At 28.5% G+C, this 16322-nt stretch overlaps 1 protein-coding gene across 1 annotated transcript in view; it reads right to left on the minus strand.

Moving 5' to 3' along the window:
* Positions 1-16322, minus strand: part of LOC107165321 (tetraspanin 2A) — a 216158-nt gene that overhangs the window by 18106 nt on the left and 181730 nt on the right. The window lies entirely within an intron of this gene.

Here is a 16322-nt window from a genome sequence, read left to right on the forward strand (position 1 = left end):
GTATTATTATAAAACTGTAATTGTAATCATTTAATATTGATTCAAGTGCATCTCGTGCATTTAGTGTTATATTTCAGTATTTCCTTTTTTCCAAGCGAAGAAAAACAAAATTAAATTCACCAATAATTACTAAATAGTTATGTTTATACATTATCGGTTCAAATTAACTATAAAGATGTATATATATACATTTTTTACTTATCATAAGTCATTATGGCCACTAGCTGTTTTAGGAGGGAGGGTGGTTGTCTGGAAAACTTAATACGTTATTAAAAGATTTGTTATTAAAAATCTGGGTGGTCATCCATCCGGGAGCTAACAACACCGGCTGATACGTAAACTCGAAACGTTTCCGCAGTTGAGCGTACGACCATACCATATCGCGCCAAGGCGGTGCCACAGATGTATATTAATGAATTTTAAATAAAATGGATCAAGCGAAGTCTTTCTCATTTATCTCGATGTTTATGCATATGCCAACATTTCATTAAAAATTTATCGACGGTCCTTGGGGTAACATGAATTTAAACTTAGCACACATTTTTTAACATGCTTTAAAAATATTACACAAACTCTTTAAGTTTGAGTACTATCGTGGGTCCTTATTTTATCTATAACATTATGTACCTATTTAAGATAAAAGTTTCTTTTCTCCATCAGAACCAAATGGTATTTTTTTTTTAATTCCTTCCGAAAGTTGATATTTTTTCACCGTGTAAATGAATTGAGATAAAATCAAACGGATTTGGGTATTGACAATAATAACGCATTAAACGTCTGGTGAATAAAAAAAACGGGTTTATTGGATTTATTTTTATAATGGAGAAACTTAAATGAAATTATAAAGGAATATTGACACATGTTTTACGTGTTATATATACGTTGTCAAGTTGACAAGTAGGACATTTCTATGTAAATGATTGATTTACAGGGCATAATATAACAAAACGAAATATAGAGAATTAGGTCTGCTGTATAATTGGTGTCGAATGTAAAGGTATCTCATCATTGAGCTAATCACTTAATATACGTGTTGAATTTGATTTAAACGATAAATCATTTACAGTTTAAAATTTAAAATTTAAAATTTCACTCCTATAAAAAAAGAAATTTTGAGGCAACATTCGCATTTCATATTCAAGCTACTTACTCATGACATTAAAATTAATAATAATAAAAAATAATTTTATATTATATATATAAGCTTAATAATGAAGAAAACCAATTTAATTTTTGAAAAATGTTTATAAATAGCATAAACGGTAAAATAGTTTTTTCGATTAAATCATATACGTATAAAATATTTGTTAATAATTTAAATTTTCTAGGGTTGTTTGTTATTCAAGAACAAACAAGCAAAATTCGATTTTGTCGAATACTGGATCAAGTAAATATTCTATTTTTGTTTTGATAATTTTGAAATTTTAAAATAATTTAATATTTAATTAATATCATCATCGCCTACCTGGAGGTCCGTGTCCCAAAATGACAATGGATTATTGTATTGTCATCCAAGACCAAGGTCTATATCAATTTTCAGAATTTTTCATCGTCAAAAAGTGCCTCAAATCGAGCGCGCAAGATTTGATTACAGACAAACAGACGTGAAAGCGATCTTAAGAAAAGTGTATAAAAACGTCCATATGTTATACAGGCTACATTCACCGTTCAGAATTTAAATCATTCGATCATTATTGGTTTGAACCTGAAGAAAAACAGATATAGGTAATTAAGTTTTATAAGTATATTATATTTTTTTCTATTCGAACGAAAGTTTTTTTCAAAGCTTTACACGGGGTGGTTTAATTGTTAAGATATCGGGTGTATAATTGATTTTGAGTTTGTAAAAAGTCTGAAAAAACTGTTCAAAAACTAAACTGTGAAATTGTTAGTTTTTAGTCTTTGATTCGATGGTGGACTGAAACAAATATATATTTTTAATTCGATGATCATTTTACGGTATTTGATTTTCCTCTAGTAATTAAATTTTTACAGTAATGTGCTCACCCTTCAAATAACAAGAACTCAAACATCAAATAGCTTCTTAACTTTAGAATGATAATGCAATTTACACGATTATTGTTATCTACTTGTGGAGAAAATAATGTGTGAACCACTGATCAGATAATATGGTGGCACAACGCCAGCTAATCAGTCAACTATCAATACAGCCAAAGTGTCTACACCAATAATTAAAATAAGCAACAATCGGATATTGAATAAAAAAGATTATATCTCCTTTAATAATTCCGAATGGCAATAATCCAACTATTGTAAACGAGAAAACAACTTTCCACCTGCAGTCATACATGAAATTCGGTAATTAAATATAATGTCATTAAATATTCAATTTTCAATACTTTGAAATTGAATTTGATACTAGTTATATTAATATAATGATTACACGATAACACAATCATGTTGGAAAACAACGCATTACGTGTCAACTTTTGAAAATATGCGAAAAAGACGAACGGGTGATCCCTGTGTTAGGTTCAATAAAAAAAATGTAAATATTTTTGATTCGATATAGAAATTCAAGTACTTTATATCAATCGGATATTCAAAGATTTTATTGGTTTTCAATATTATGTTTAAGGTGAAAAATTGAACGAAATCTTATGTCGGATCTTTGGAAGTCACTAAAATTTTTATCAGGCGCTTAACTGTTTCACGTTAATAAATTTATTTTGAATATTTTTCTCAAATAAATAAACGTGATTGTGTTATATATATATTAAATGATGTGGGTGATTGGTTGGAGGTATTATACACACATAATGATCACTTACTAATTACACAAAGACGAATCTCGACCTTGAGGAGCGAAATAATTTCCTAAACACAACACCTTAAAATTACAATATGCATTAAATATCTTGTTCAGTAATATTACTGCCATCGAAGTATTATAATATATGGCCATAGTTACCACAGAATGTTTAATAAAATATACATATACATATTATACATATATTATATATATAAAGGCTAACATAACCAAATCAATGGAAAAAGACCTAGGGGTCGCCCCAGACAGCGCTGGATAGACAGGGTTAAGGAGGATATAGACAAGTGCGCCCAGGGATTGACTTTAGAGGATAGTGTTGACAGAGATAGTTGGAGAAAAGTAATAGAGGCAGTGAAAGTCCTTCAAGGACAGTAAAAGCTGAAGAAGAAGAAGAAGAAGAACATATAACCAAATTAAACAGCAACGAAAAAACACCATTATTACAGGTAGGCATGGTTGACTATCTTAGGTATTATAAGTGGAAAATATTATTATGTTAAAGATAACTACGATTGACCGACTTCCTGTAACAAAGTGTAAAACAATTTCTCATATTCTCTTTGCCAATGATGTAATTTCAGAAAGATTAAAATAAACAGAATTCATATGTGATAAGTGGTTTAAAAATCTTAAAATCACTGCGGAAATATTGTTCTTACACTTTTCACATACTTCCAATCGCGTGCACTCTGATATTAAGTGCGAGAAAATAAACTTTTTTTTCTAACCATCTTGACGACATCTTTCAACCGCATAATAATAATGATACCTACGTTCGACTGCTAGTAACAAAGAGTTGAACAATTTTTCAACTCCTCTTTGTCCGTGTATATTATTATAACAGCTCGTATAATATAGCAAACACAATAAAACGGAAAAAAAGCTGCGTCGTCTATGTATATGTATAAATATATAAGTGCATGTATATATAATATATATATAATATTATGCGTACTACACACATTTGTATAGTTACTGTACGTGCAGTTTGGAAGTAATAAACTTTTGATATTAAAATGAAAATATAGTTAGGTGAAACTTTTATTAACACCATCGCTGTGTATTATAATAATATGCGGAGAGATGAAATAAAGAGTAGGTACCTACCTATATAGTTAACAATTAAATTTAAAGACGGAAATGAGGTATAATATATGCAACATTATCGTTACGGACGAACTCTATGCGTAATTAACATTTATAATAAAATATTATTATGAACCTAGGTAACATGCCTTGGAATGTATACTTCTAACATTCTAATTTCGAGCACGAACTTTCAAAGAAAAGTTTTTATTGTTTAATTTTTTGGGTAAATATTGGTCTATATTCTGTACATACTTGCACTCTACAGCCTTTACAGTGAAGTGCCCCAAATAATGTGTTTACTCAAACCTATTTAAGGAGAGAATACGTATTAAATATATATATATTTTTTGTTATTGTCAACTAAATTGTTTCCTCTGTATTGATCTTATAATATTATGTAATGACAAACGACATTACAAGTTATGAGAAAATATGAATTTGGGAGCGATGCACTTCGGAATATGAGAAGAAATCGACTAATAGGAAATCAGCGACCATGATGTCATTATCGTATGTGCATTTTTCAGTTCATATACTTCTATGTCTGATTATTTGATTGAAATACCATAAACTAACTGGTTTTAGTTTTGTCTTTAATAATTAGATGGAAAAACGTAATTGAAATGCTTTCGTATTTAACGACCATAAATTAATCGGTTTCAGATCAGACTTAGATACACGAGGTGTCGCCAAATTTAAACAAATAATCGAATGAGTTGAAAACCCTTTATTTAAATTCTTAAACACACACAAACAGATAAAAACAATAAACGCATATCACTACAGTACTCAGGTACTTCAACTGACCCGTTCTCTTGCTTATTTTGCCTTGCATCTAATTTAAAATTTAGCTGCCTTAGCACATTTGCTTCACTGGCCTACATTACAATATATTTGCTTACTTATAGTTGTCACATATTACTACATCACTTAAAACCGTCATTTTTCCAAATCATAAATAAATGTAGTGCAGTTCGAAATTCTTTCTTTATTTTATGTTAACGACATAGTTCCCACTGTATCGTTCCTAGGGCGTGTAAAGTTTCTAGTTTGAAATATTTTAACGTGAAAATTTCGTATTCATAACAGCCATAACGTTATAACATTGTTCCTATGTTATGTCGTATTTTGAGTGATTTACTATAGATGATGTGAAAAAAATTGACTCATAGAAATTGAAATGTCTTTATATGATACTGATGGGGATTCTGTTTAGATTTTAATTTTTCTAAAACAGAAACGAATACAGTTTGGTTAATTCTAAGCGATTGGTGATTTGAAATTTAATTTCGTCTACAGTCCGCCGTCAGATTAGTGCTTTCGACATATATGAGTACTTAAACATATTACATTATATATTATTGTTTCACAGTTGTAGCTGATATGTCATCGTCCGAACACGAGTAGCGAAGGAATCGCGGCTGTACACCGCGTCTCTAATTGGGATGACGGTTAGCTGTGTACACGATGCAAATCCATTCTAATTAGCAGCTAATTGTCAGGTCGTCAAGCAACAATAGATAGTGTATAGATCAGTTCGAACTCCCCTCTCTCTATATACATATTTGTGTAAAGACCCTCGGGACGATAGGTTTTCGACTGTTCACCAAGGTAATTTAATTTACGACCGGTCGACGTCTCGTCAAATTCAAGCTGCAAGTCACAGTAGGTACATTACAGTCGATAAACATGTGTTTTACAGATGATAATAATAATAGTAATAATAATATCAGCGGCCTATAGAGTTATCACTGCAGCTATTTATCCATGTAAAGTGAAAGACATTGTGATATGAGAACGATATTATTATAAATAAAATGAGGTCAAATAAAAAATAGCTGCAGGTCTGGTCAACGACTTGTGTTTTTTTCGAGTTTTTAGAACGACTTATCTTGTATGTCTATCTTTGTATTCCCGTGCACTTTTTTCATACAATACTATAAACTTTCGTCATAAAATACATTAGGTACACAATTGTATGTATTGATGTTTTATCCAAACATTTGGATACTCTGACCATTTGAAATACAACAGTACAATATATACAATTTACGTATTAGTTTATGGTATGTGATAAAGTGATGAATAATGGATTATGAATAAACGAGGTGATAATAAGGTAATTATCAACTGATTTTGCATCGGGAACATCCGTTTTAAGATAGGTTACTTCATAGAAAAGAAAGAAAAACTAAAGTGCTATAATTTTCGGAACAGATCACTCCAGTGGACCACTTAAGCTCAGAATGTGTCCATAACTCATAGCAGACCCAGCATTCCCAACATACTAGATGCAGCACTAAGACTAGACGCGGACAATATCACATATGTATTAAAATTCTTGGGCAAAATAATTTATATAACTTTATTTAATAACAACAAACAAAAAAATTTTTTTTTTATAGATTTCTAATAAAATTCCTTTTTATATGAGGTGATCAACTTATTGATATTTGTATTGGTTCGATTGGTTTAACTTCAAAAGTATATGTAGAAAAACAATAAAATTCAAACTGTTTTAAGTCGACCTGCATAATATAGAAAACTTTTACTAAATGTACATAATACTTGTATTTTAGAATAAAACGATTTTTCGATCGTAATTATCATAATTTTTTTCTTCTTCAGTGACGGCTTCTCATAATACAGTATTATATCGTATGAAAACTCACAAACCTATATGAGTATAGGAATGAAATGTTTTTTTAATGATTACGGCTCATATGATTATCTGAAAATTTAATTTTCTGTACTTTTATTTCGATTTTTCTCGATACAGTCAATATAATGATGTTGAAAAAAATGTAGCTGCAGTATGAATTCACATGTGCAACGTTTACTCAAAAAAATTGTATATCACATTCTCTGTTATCTATGCATACATAATATTATTATAATATATTATATTATAAGGTACCTAAATAGCATTTATTATCTTAATTTTATATTTACATATATACCTATTAATAATAATATATTATTTACGTTTGGTGTGTATAGTTGTTTTCGCATTAATCAACACAGGTCAGGAGGTTCCTAAAATCGGTTCATTTTGGTCTGATGTGATTTTACCACCATGTGAGAGAATTTAGATACACTAGGACTAGGGATAATGGTACGGTATTTTTGTTGAATTTTAGCAGAGCTGACTATTTTCTGATTGTCGTCTGTCACGAAATGATAGATTAATATATTTTTTTACGACCTGGTGCAATGTCGAATCCATATGATGTTGGAGCTGTCGCCGAACACGTGTAAACTTATCGAGTTCGCATATAGACACAACGAGTGTGTAAAATATTATTATGTTCACACAGAGGTTATATTGTTATCCTATATTGTATTATCTATGACGTATGTGACGAAATGTCTATTTGTCTGTCTGTAAGTTCACGTACGAAATTGAGTTTCACTTCGATGAACAATATATCTATCATTATTATGATTACGTATTTTACTTTGATCAAAAAAAATATGATGAAAATGCACACACACCCGACACGTTTATATTTATGCGAAGAGTTAACATGAGCTGTCAAAATGAAAACGTTCATGCGTACATGCATGTTACAGTGCATTGGGTTAGTGGTAATCCACGGGGCAAAAGGGGTGTTGACTTGATCCTGGCAAATGGTTGTTTGCAGAAAGATTTCAAAGCGGCTTTCGACTATAGGTATAGGCGTACTCTTATTTGTTTTCGATGCTTAACGCTTTTTTATTTTTTACTTCATCCGATCGAACGCTACGTGAACGGTGACCTTTGGTTGGAAGAGGTGGCTACGATCAGCACGTGGTATATTTAGTGTGAATAGTGCTTACCCGTATACATCGCAGTGGGTGTGTCGTAAGGTCGAATGGCAAAACAAACCAAAATAAATATATAATAAAAAAATATAACGATGAAATTCAAACACAAACGTTCTAGGATTCTAGGAGTACATTCTACGTGTGGTGTAGCTACTAAATTATACAATGTACGCCATCGAAATTCTAACACATCATTATGCGTTCGGTATATATCTCTAAATGTAATGCATTTGTATATTTTAGAGTGGTGATTATATACATTTTTTCTTCTTTTTAAATAATGCTTTACCATCATCTACTCGCAGCTAAACTTACTCAATTTATTTTAAATTGTACTCGTGCATTGAGTATAAGATAATATATACATAACATTCTCTTAAAGGTAAACAAGGGTTTCCTCATAAAGTATTAACTTCGACTTTAACAGACTATGGCTGGAAGAAGTACCCAAGTTCTTAACGTGGTAAAAGTATTTAGTGTGAATAGTGCGTATCCATATACACCACAGTGGATAAAATAACATGAGTTCGTATGACAAAAGAAAATATAAAATGCAACGGATGTGTGAGGTCAGACGGAAAAATAAAAATAAAATACCTAATTCATATATTATGATAAAAAAATATAAAAAAATACGATGAAACTCAAACGCAAACATTCAAGTGGTACATCCCAAGTGCAGCGGTGCAATTAAAAAAATTGAAGGGATGGTATCGATTGTGTAACTCATAATAATTAGTACACATTTATAGTTGAGTTCAGTTTTTTTGAAAGAGTAGGAGATATAAACTTTTAACTATCCTCAGACTATTCGCGTTGCATAGCAGTAATTATATACATCCATTGCTGTTTCATACATTTGATACGACAATAAAATAAACCAAAGAGAAGGGATATGACACTCTCACTCTCAATCCATTGAACCCAACCAACCAACCCCATGAATGTGCTCCTGTAAATTTATAATACGTATTATTATTTGTAAATGTCGTAATTTTCAACATACTTGAACTAAAATTGACTTATCATATAAATATTAGTTTTCAAAAAAAATTTGTTATGTCATGTTAGAGTGGTAATTATATTCTGATTTTTTCTTCGTTTAAAAAAAATGTACTCGTCATCATCCACGGCGTGCAAAACAAATTAAGAATTTATTGTAAATTGTACTCGTGCATTGATCTTTAGGTGTATACAGTGCGATTATTTTTGGTAGACATTTATGCATTTTCTCAGAAAGTATCAACTTTTAGAAATATTTTTTTATTAACTAAAAAAATTAATAATTAACATACTCATAACTAGCTCGTAAAATATTATTTTTGAAAAACAAATTTTTTATTGTTATAATTATTTAAGTATTTGAATAATATCATATAAATTACATTTTTAATTCTATTTAAATACAATACTATGTCGATTGTTAATACCCAGAAATCGTTTATGTTACAAATATAAAGTAAAGTTAAAAGTTGATGTATACATTTTTTTTAAACAGATTTGATTTTTTGAATAAAATCGAACATAATAATGTATTAATGTGCATAATATTCAAAAAATTCAGTTATGGTTTGTGATAGCAGCAAAGTATATTTTGTAATATATACAATTTCATTTTTATTGTACATATCATTATATCGTGCATTCATTTTTTTCCTGAATTTTCCGGATGTTCGAAAACTGTATAGTGATTTACAAAGACTTTTTCAAAGCATTTTTCTCTTTTATTTTTATTTTTTATTTTTATACTTCTGAAGAATGGCTGAATCCATTCTTTATTGTTCGTTGCTGATATATTATTTTACCAGAATTTTTTTCGTCATTCACTTTGAAACTGGTAGCAAACAAATATTAATATGTTACGGTTACAAATAGCAATTCTCGGTAAAATATTACAGTTCTCTGATATTATCCAATTTAATGTTATTCATCTAGTAACAATATTTCATTAGCACGTAACTTTTGGTTTTGTTGTTTATGCGTTATCAAGAAAACGTTATCAAGATTTAATTTTTAGAACCTGAATTAATTTATTATATTAAATTTAAAATATGTAAAACCGTTATTGGCAATGTCATAGTAGTTTATGTGTATTATTTGTTTAGGGTGAATATCAAATTTATCGTCTAAAAAGTTGAAAATTATTCAAGTATTTTATAGGCCGTACATCAACTAATTGAACTATGTTGATAAATATATTTTTTTTTGTGGTTGAGGTGGTTAAATTTTAAATTATTCATGTTTATCGAGTTCTACTATAATTAAAAAAATACCTTTCATTATAAGTACTAAAAAAAAAATGATATGGGATCATTTTGTTGGAATTTTATAGAATTATAGGTAGGGTGAAATATTCAGCATCACCTGTAGTGGATATACGATAAAGTTACGTTTTATTGTACATAAACCTACGTACTGCAATAATTGAAAATAGTTTTAGTTTATGTTCTAACTTCTAATAAATATTTTATTAAAAAATTATACAAAAATGCATACACTTGACCCGTGGGCAATACACACGTTCGTTTAATTAAAAAAAAAAAAAAAAAAAGGAAACAAATAAATGGGTTTAATATCGGTAGTACCCACAGTAGGTATGTAATAATATTTTTATTGTCATTAATTTAACACAATGAAATATGTACAACTGTACCATGTTTGCAATGTTTACCCTTAAAACGCATATATCTTGGATATTTATCCAAATAGTATGATAGCTGCGTTAGTAAAAAATATTTTTGAAAAAAACGAGGTAGTTAATTTTAAAATGAATTGTAACAGATGTGTGAAACAAAAGCTATATAGAACATATAGCACATATTATAGAACTTGTATTATATGTATAGTATATCCTTAATATTGCTTACGTACTTGAACGCATTTTAAAGTCATCCGAATAGTTCGTTAGTATTGAATTATAGATGACGTGATTCAGTTGTTCTATGTCAACATCATCTAACACACCAACGACTATAACGAACTCAGCAGATGACTGTAATAACAATATGTGTTTAGTTAATGTTCATGTTCATGTTCATGTTTTTTTTTTTTTTTTTTTTTTAATTTTGGCATATCATTCGAACCATGAGTTGTATAATATTATATTTTTTACTTATGTGAATTTGATAATAATAAATTTATAAATAATTGGACTTTGAAGCCACACTTAAATGTAAAATTGTAAAAAAAAGGTTTTCAATAACTCTAGGAATTTAAAAAAGTCTGATATAAATAAACTAATTTTTAATTGGTTGTGCTCACATCATTATGGAGTAGTTTGTTTGTATATTATATTTATGTACTGGAAATATTTAATGTATATTTATTATTAGTTTAAAATTCAATCCACATTCGTATTCATATATGTACGTAGAAATATTTTTTAATTTTGATTTCAATCTAATGGCATGACAATAATTGTAACTCTTCACCACCACCAAAATATTGCTTGAAGCAAATCATTTGGATATGTCTGATTAAATAATAATAGATAAATAAATATCTATTTTATGGTAACGATTTTAAAACCATGAAATAGGATATTCAAAAAAATATCGATTGAGATACTCTGTTTACCCGTAGAAAAAATCCAAGAATTGTCTTATTTTCAAAGATAACAATTGGCCCAATAACTTGTTTCCCATTTTTTAAATGTATTTTATTTCAAACCTTCCCATATAACTCTCGAACACGATATGCCACTCAGTTCAATTCAAAACTCACCAGACTAATAATGATGATGGTAAAAAATAACACTGATTTGAGAAAATGTTGAAGTTGGTCCGTAAACCTATTATTAATATTTTGTAACATTGTGATTTAAGTTTATTATTTGTATACTTGACTAAAATAACTTAAGTTATACATTTACTTATATCATATGTATTTAAATTAATGTCTTAAACACTGTACTTAAAACTTAATAAATAAATATTATTTGAGCTGTATTATTTTTATGGACCTCCCGCTGGGCTACAGCTGAAACGATAATTATTCAAAGAGTACTAAAAACTATCACTTTATTACCTATAACTGGGGTTTAAATTACAGGTTTGTAAAATCTCGATATACTACTTTGCTGCTATCGTAATACTTTTTACGCAGTGTCAATTAATTAATGTTCATAATAATATTATATTATGTTTATGAGTTTTGATAAGACGAAACAAAATCCATGTCTTGGTAAATACTTAATATATTTTGTTTGATTTCTTCGGTATTGTTAAATTTTCAGTTAACGTGAAAACTAAATTTCAGTTTACTGGACATTCAAAACATTTTAAATTATATGGGTTCTATACGTAGGTACTCGTATGTTGTATTTCAAAGATTCATTGCAATTGTATGTCATCGCGGTATAATAAGACGACACTTGATACCGTTTCTGGTTGTACAATTCGGCGTCGTAACAGCTGTATTTTTAAGATTATATATCGTCAAAACGATCTGAGCGTATCGAATACACAGCGGAAATTGGTTTGTTTGACTTTGTTCTGTTTATGATGTACGTAAAAGCTGTACTTTATACGTCCATCGCGTTTTTGAAAAAAATTAAATGGTAGCTCCGTTTTCACGGTATACTAGGTAGCTGGTTACCTATATATTATTAAGGTAACTGGGAGTAAAAATTGTTGTTATTGTTATTTGTATTTGTAATTAAAAATTTATATCGTCGTTAAATAATAATAAATGTCATAATGTTATCAGTTTTAAGATTTTTAAATTGTCAAGTTAATTGTGTACTAGGGCTTTGCATTCGAATCATTTATTGGGATTTCTGATTTTGGTCGCTAGCTGGTGTATTCAGGTGTTCAAACTCTGAATAAAACATTTAAAACAATTATTTGGGAGTTAATAATTGTCATTGTTTGGGTTAAGACCACTGGAGCCGGTGAGTCTTTATTACGAAAACTCCTTTTACAAGAAAAGTTTTAATACAATACTATTAAATCATAGTTTAATTAGGTTGATACTTTTTTTTTTTATATATATAATAGAACATTTCGTAGTTCAAATAAAAGGTCGATTTTAAAATGTTGAAAATTATAATTATAAAAGTTAAAAATATGTATTTGAATATAGTAAGCTTGTAATTACCTTTGCAATTATACCTCAGACATGACGATGACGATCAAAACTTTGGGTCGTCAAAACTAAAATCTACAACAACTAGTCCGAATTTGAAGATCCCCAAGGATTTTAACTGTGGCGGTTTCATTCAAATGGGCAGACGAGTGAGTTGGAGTCATCCTCTTCTATGTTATTAATCTTGGAGCCCATATTAACGTCTTAAATATATTGTTGTCCCTTTTGTCATAATAATATGAACATAACCATGTCTAATGTGCCACACAAAATAATAATATGCACGCACGGAATTCCGTTACATAGTTAGGTATATACCATAATTCGAGACGCCAGTATATAAACATAAATATATATGCGTTATTCATATATTTCACTGCTAATAATTAATTGGTGTTCGTGTAAAATTGTTTATCAGATAACGTTTTGATTTTGTTAAAAATAAGCATCTACCTATATTATAAGTATATCAAATACTATTTCATTTTGTTTACATTACATTCGATTGTTTTCGGTACACAATACACGCACCGATGGAATGTGTTTGCCGTGTAAAACAGACGATCAGCAGCAGAAAGTTTCGTGAATATTTCGGCGATGTGTGTTTTTGGCTGTGGCATCGGCGGTCAGGGTATGGCGATAGGACGAGATCTACGTTGGATGTGTTCTCATCAGGGCTATGTGCTTGTGTGTGTTTAGCAGGATTAAAATTTCACATTTACCGTGAAATTTTAAAATTAATAATATCTAGTATTATAGGTACACCATTGAATATAATTAATAAAATAATTACTCTCTCGTCGTATTTCACCAAACACGGTGTCGCATTATACGGCGTAACTATGTACCTACACACATAATACATATATACATGTTATATATATATATAGGTATTCTTGTTTATATGCATTGTAACAATATAACAATAAATAGTGTGTAATATAATTATTTTGCATATTGTGTAGTACGTGCATCGCCAATGACGACGGAATTAATTTCAGCATTTTATTACATCCATGTGGCCGGGATAAAATATGTATTATTTTCGAATATTGGAACATTAGTAGGGTTGTGAACGTTTTCGACGATTAAACAAACATTAAATCCCATGCACTTGTATTAACGGTGAAAAATCGGTTAATTTTGTGTTTTTTTAAAAAATACATTAACTTTTGTACTCAATCCATTTTATGTGAACTGTAAAATATACCTACATTTTATTTAAAATATAAAAAAGAAAACATACTCTACAAAATGTATACTTAGCGTCGAGTATGTATTATTAGTTTAAACATTTGATTTTTGTATTGACTTTTAGCGAAAAGTTGATGTTTTCTATCACCAATCCCCCACTTGTTTCCAAAACGTTTTTGATATCATGTTTATTGTTTACATAACTGATAAGAGATTCATTAGACAATTTGTCTCATTGAGTTAATGTCAGTTTACTTTACACAATCTATTAGTCTTTGCTACGACGTAGCTGTTCCTTTTAAGTTTTAACGCATGTTATGTATATCTAGAAATTGGGTTTACTGTGTATTGTATTATAATGCGCAAAGATTATTCAGTCTCGTTAATAATATTCACTCTTAAAATACCACTCATGATGAGCTGCATATGTTTATCTACCATAGGTTGATTAAACAATCATTTTTCCATTTTCCACATATAATATCATACAGTTGATTCGAATTCTCTTTTTTAGAATAGTTATACTATTTTTAATAATACACCAAATTGTTCACACCAAAGAGTGTTCTATCTGTCATGTTTCCAACTTATTATTGTTTATTAATATTTTTTTTTTTTTTTTAATGAGGGAAATCAACGTTTTTAACTGTACATTCGGTAAGCATTTTGCTTAAAAATGTTATGTTTATGTACTAAGATTGAAATTTGAAATTCCTAGTCATTAAATTGTATCTATGGTACTATGTGTAATAGTTATAATTTAAAACCATTAAAAAAAATATACAAAACAGATATTACTTTGGATTTAGTATTTAAAACAGTCGAACTGGTTTTGAAAATTTGAAAATGTTGATAGATTAGTAGTAATATTAACATAATTTTTATATAACCATCGTAAACCATATCATAAAAACCAATAAAAATTGATTTATTAGTTATTTTAGTACACAAAGTCAAATAGTTCAAAAATAATAATTTGTTCAAATTTTGGTTGAGATTTGAAGAGATTTTTTAAAAAGTGTTTTGCTTCAAAATGTATAGAAAAAAGGTCTGTTGTCAATTGACACATATATATTTGTGCAATACCACATGATATTTCTTAAATAGTATAACAATCGATGTATTTGAAAATACGATCTAAACGATCGTACTAGTATACTACAAAATTCGAATAAATAAATTACAAATAAAAAATTGGGGGAGAATATATTTTTATTCAAATATCAGTACTTGTTAAATATTTTTAGAATCGTATGTTCCTTACTTTTTTTTTTTTGATCTTAAAATTATTGAATTTGGTGACTATTAGTAACAATGTAATATAATACAAAATTGTTAACTGTTCACTTGGCATTTTTTTTTTTTTTTTTTTGAAGCTTTGACATTGACATTAATTAAACCTTTAATATCAGGGAAGAGTAAACTATAAAAAAAAGTGTTTTAAGTCTAGTGACAACATAATAGATTCATTTCATTCAAATGTCACTATACCGTTCTAAGTATTTATATGCATATATCATTATAAAAGTTGACAATAGCACTCAAGTTGAAATATATGCAAAAATGTAAGTTTATATGAATAATTTCAATTTTTAAACATATGTTGACAATTGGATTGTATTATATTAAAATTTTTAAATTAAAAACTAAAGGTAGAAGAATTTATTTAGTAAGATACGTTGATGAATCACCATAACGGAAGATTGTTTTTAATTTAAAAAAATAAAACTATAAGAACAGTTATTAACAAATAATACAAAAAAGAATATAATATACAATTGTACAATATATAATTATTAATGGTAGTATTTTCGTATTCAAATATTTTTATCTACTAATAAAGATAAATACAGAGAAAATGTAATAGACAGGATTAAAAAATACGTATCTATAAAATCATTTTTTCGTTTAGATAAAATGGTTTTTATTTATGGCGGTACAAAGGAGAAATATTTAATGTACAGCAGTGAGTAGAATTATTCATCTGATTTGGTTTTATTTCTCATTAAATCATATTTTCAATTTATTATTATTGAATTTTTATTATAAATTCATTTTATTATTTTTTTTATTTATTTTTTTTTTAGGTATTTTAGATTTCAATCAATGTCTATTTTATGAAAAGTCTGGGAACAGCGCCATGCACTGCAATCATAAATACATATAATTTTCGCTTGAATTTAGGTCATAGTACAAAAATAAAATACATTTCTTTATTGTTAGTTTCATCCGGATACCTTCACGGTCCTTTGTATTAGAAAACATATACATATTATTATGATATTCTACGGAAATAATTATTTTTCATATGGGACAGGTATATAAATATCGGAATAATACTGTTCATTGTTTAGGT

This window comes from Diuraphis noxia, unplaced genomic scaffold (assembly GCF_037042655.1).
Source record: "Diuraphis noxia isolate RWA-SAM2 unplaced genomic scaffold, SU_Dnox_SAM2 contig0003, whole genome shotgun sequence".
Taxonomy (NCBI): domain Eukaryota; kingdom Metazoa; phylum Arthropoda; class Insecta; order Hemiptera; family Aphididae; genus Diuraphis; species Diuraphis noxia.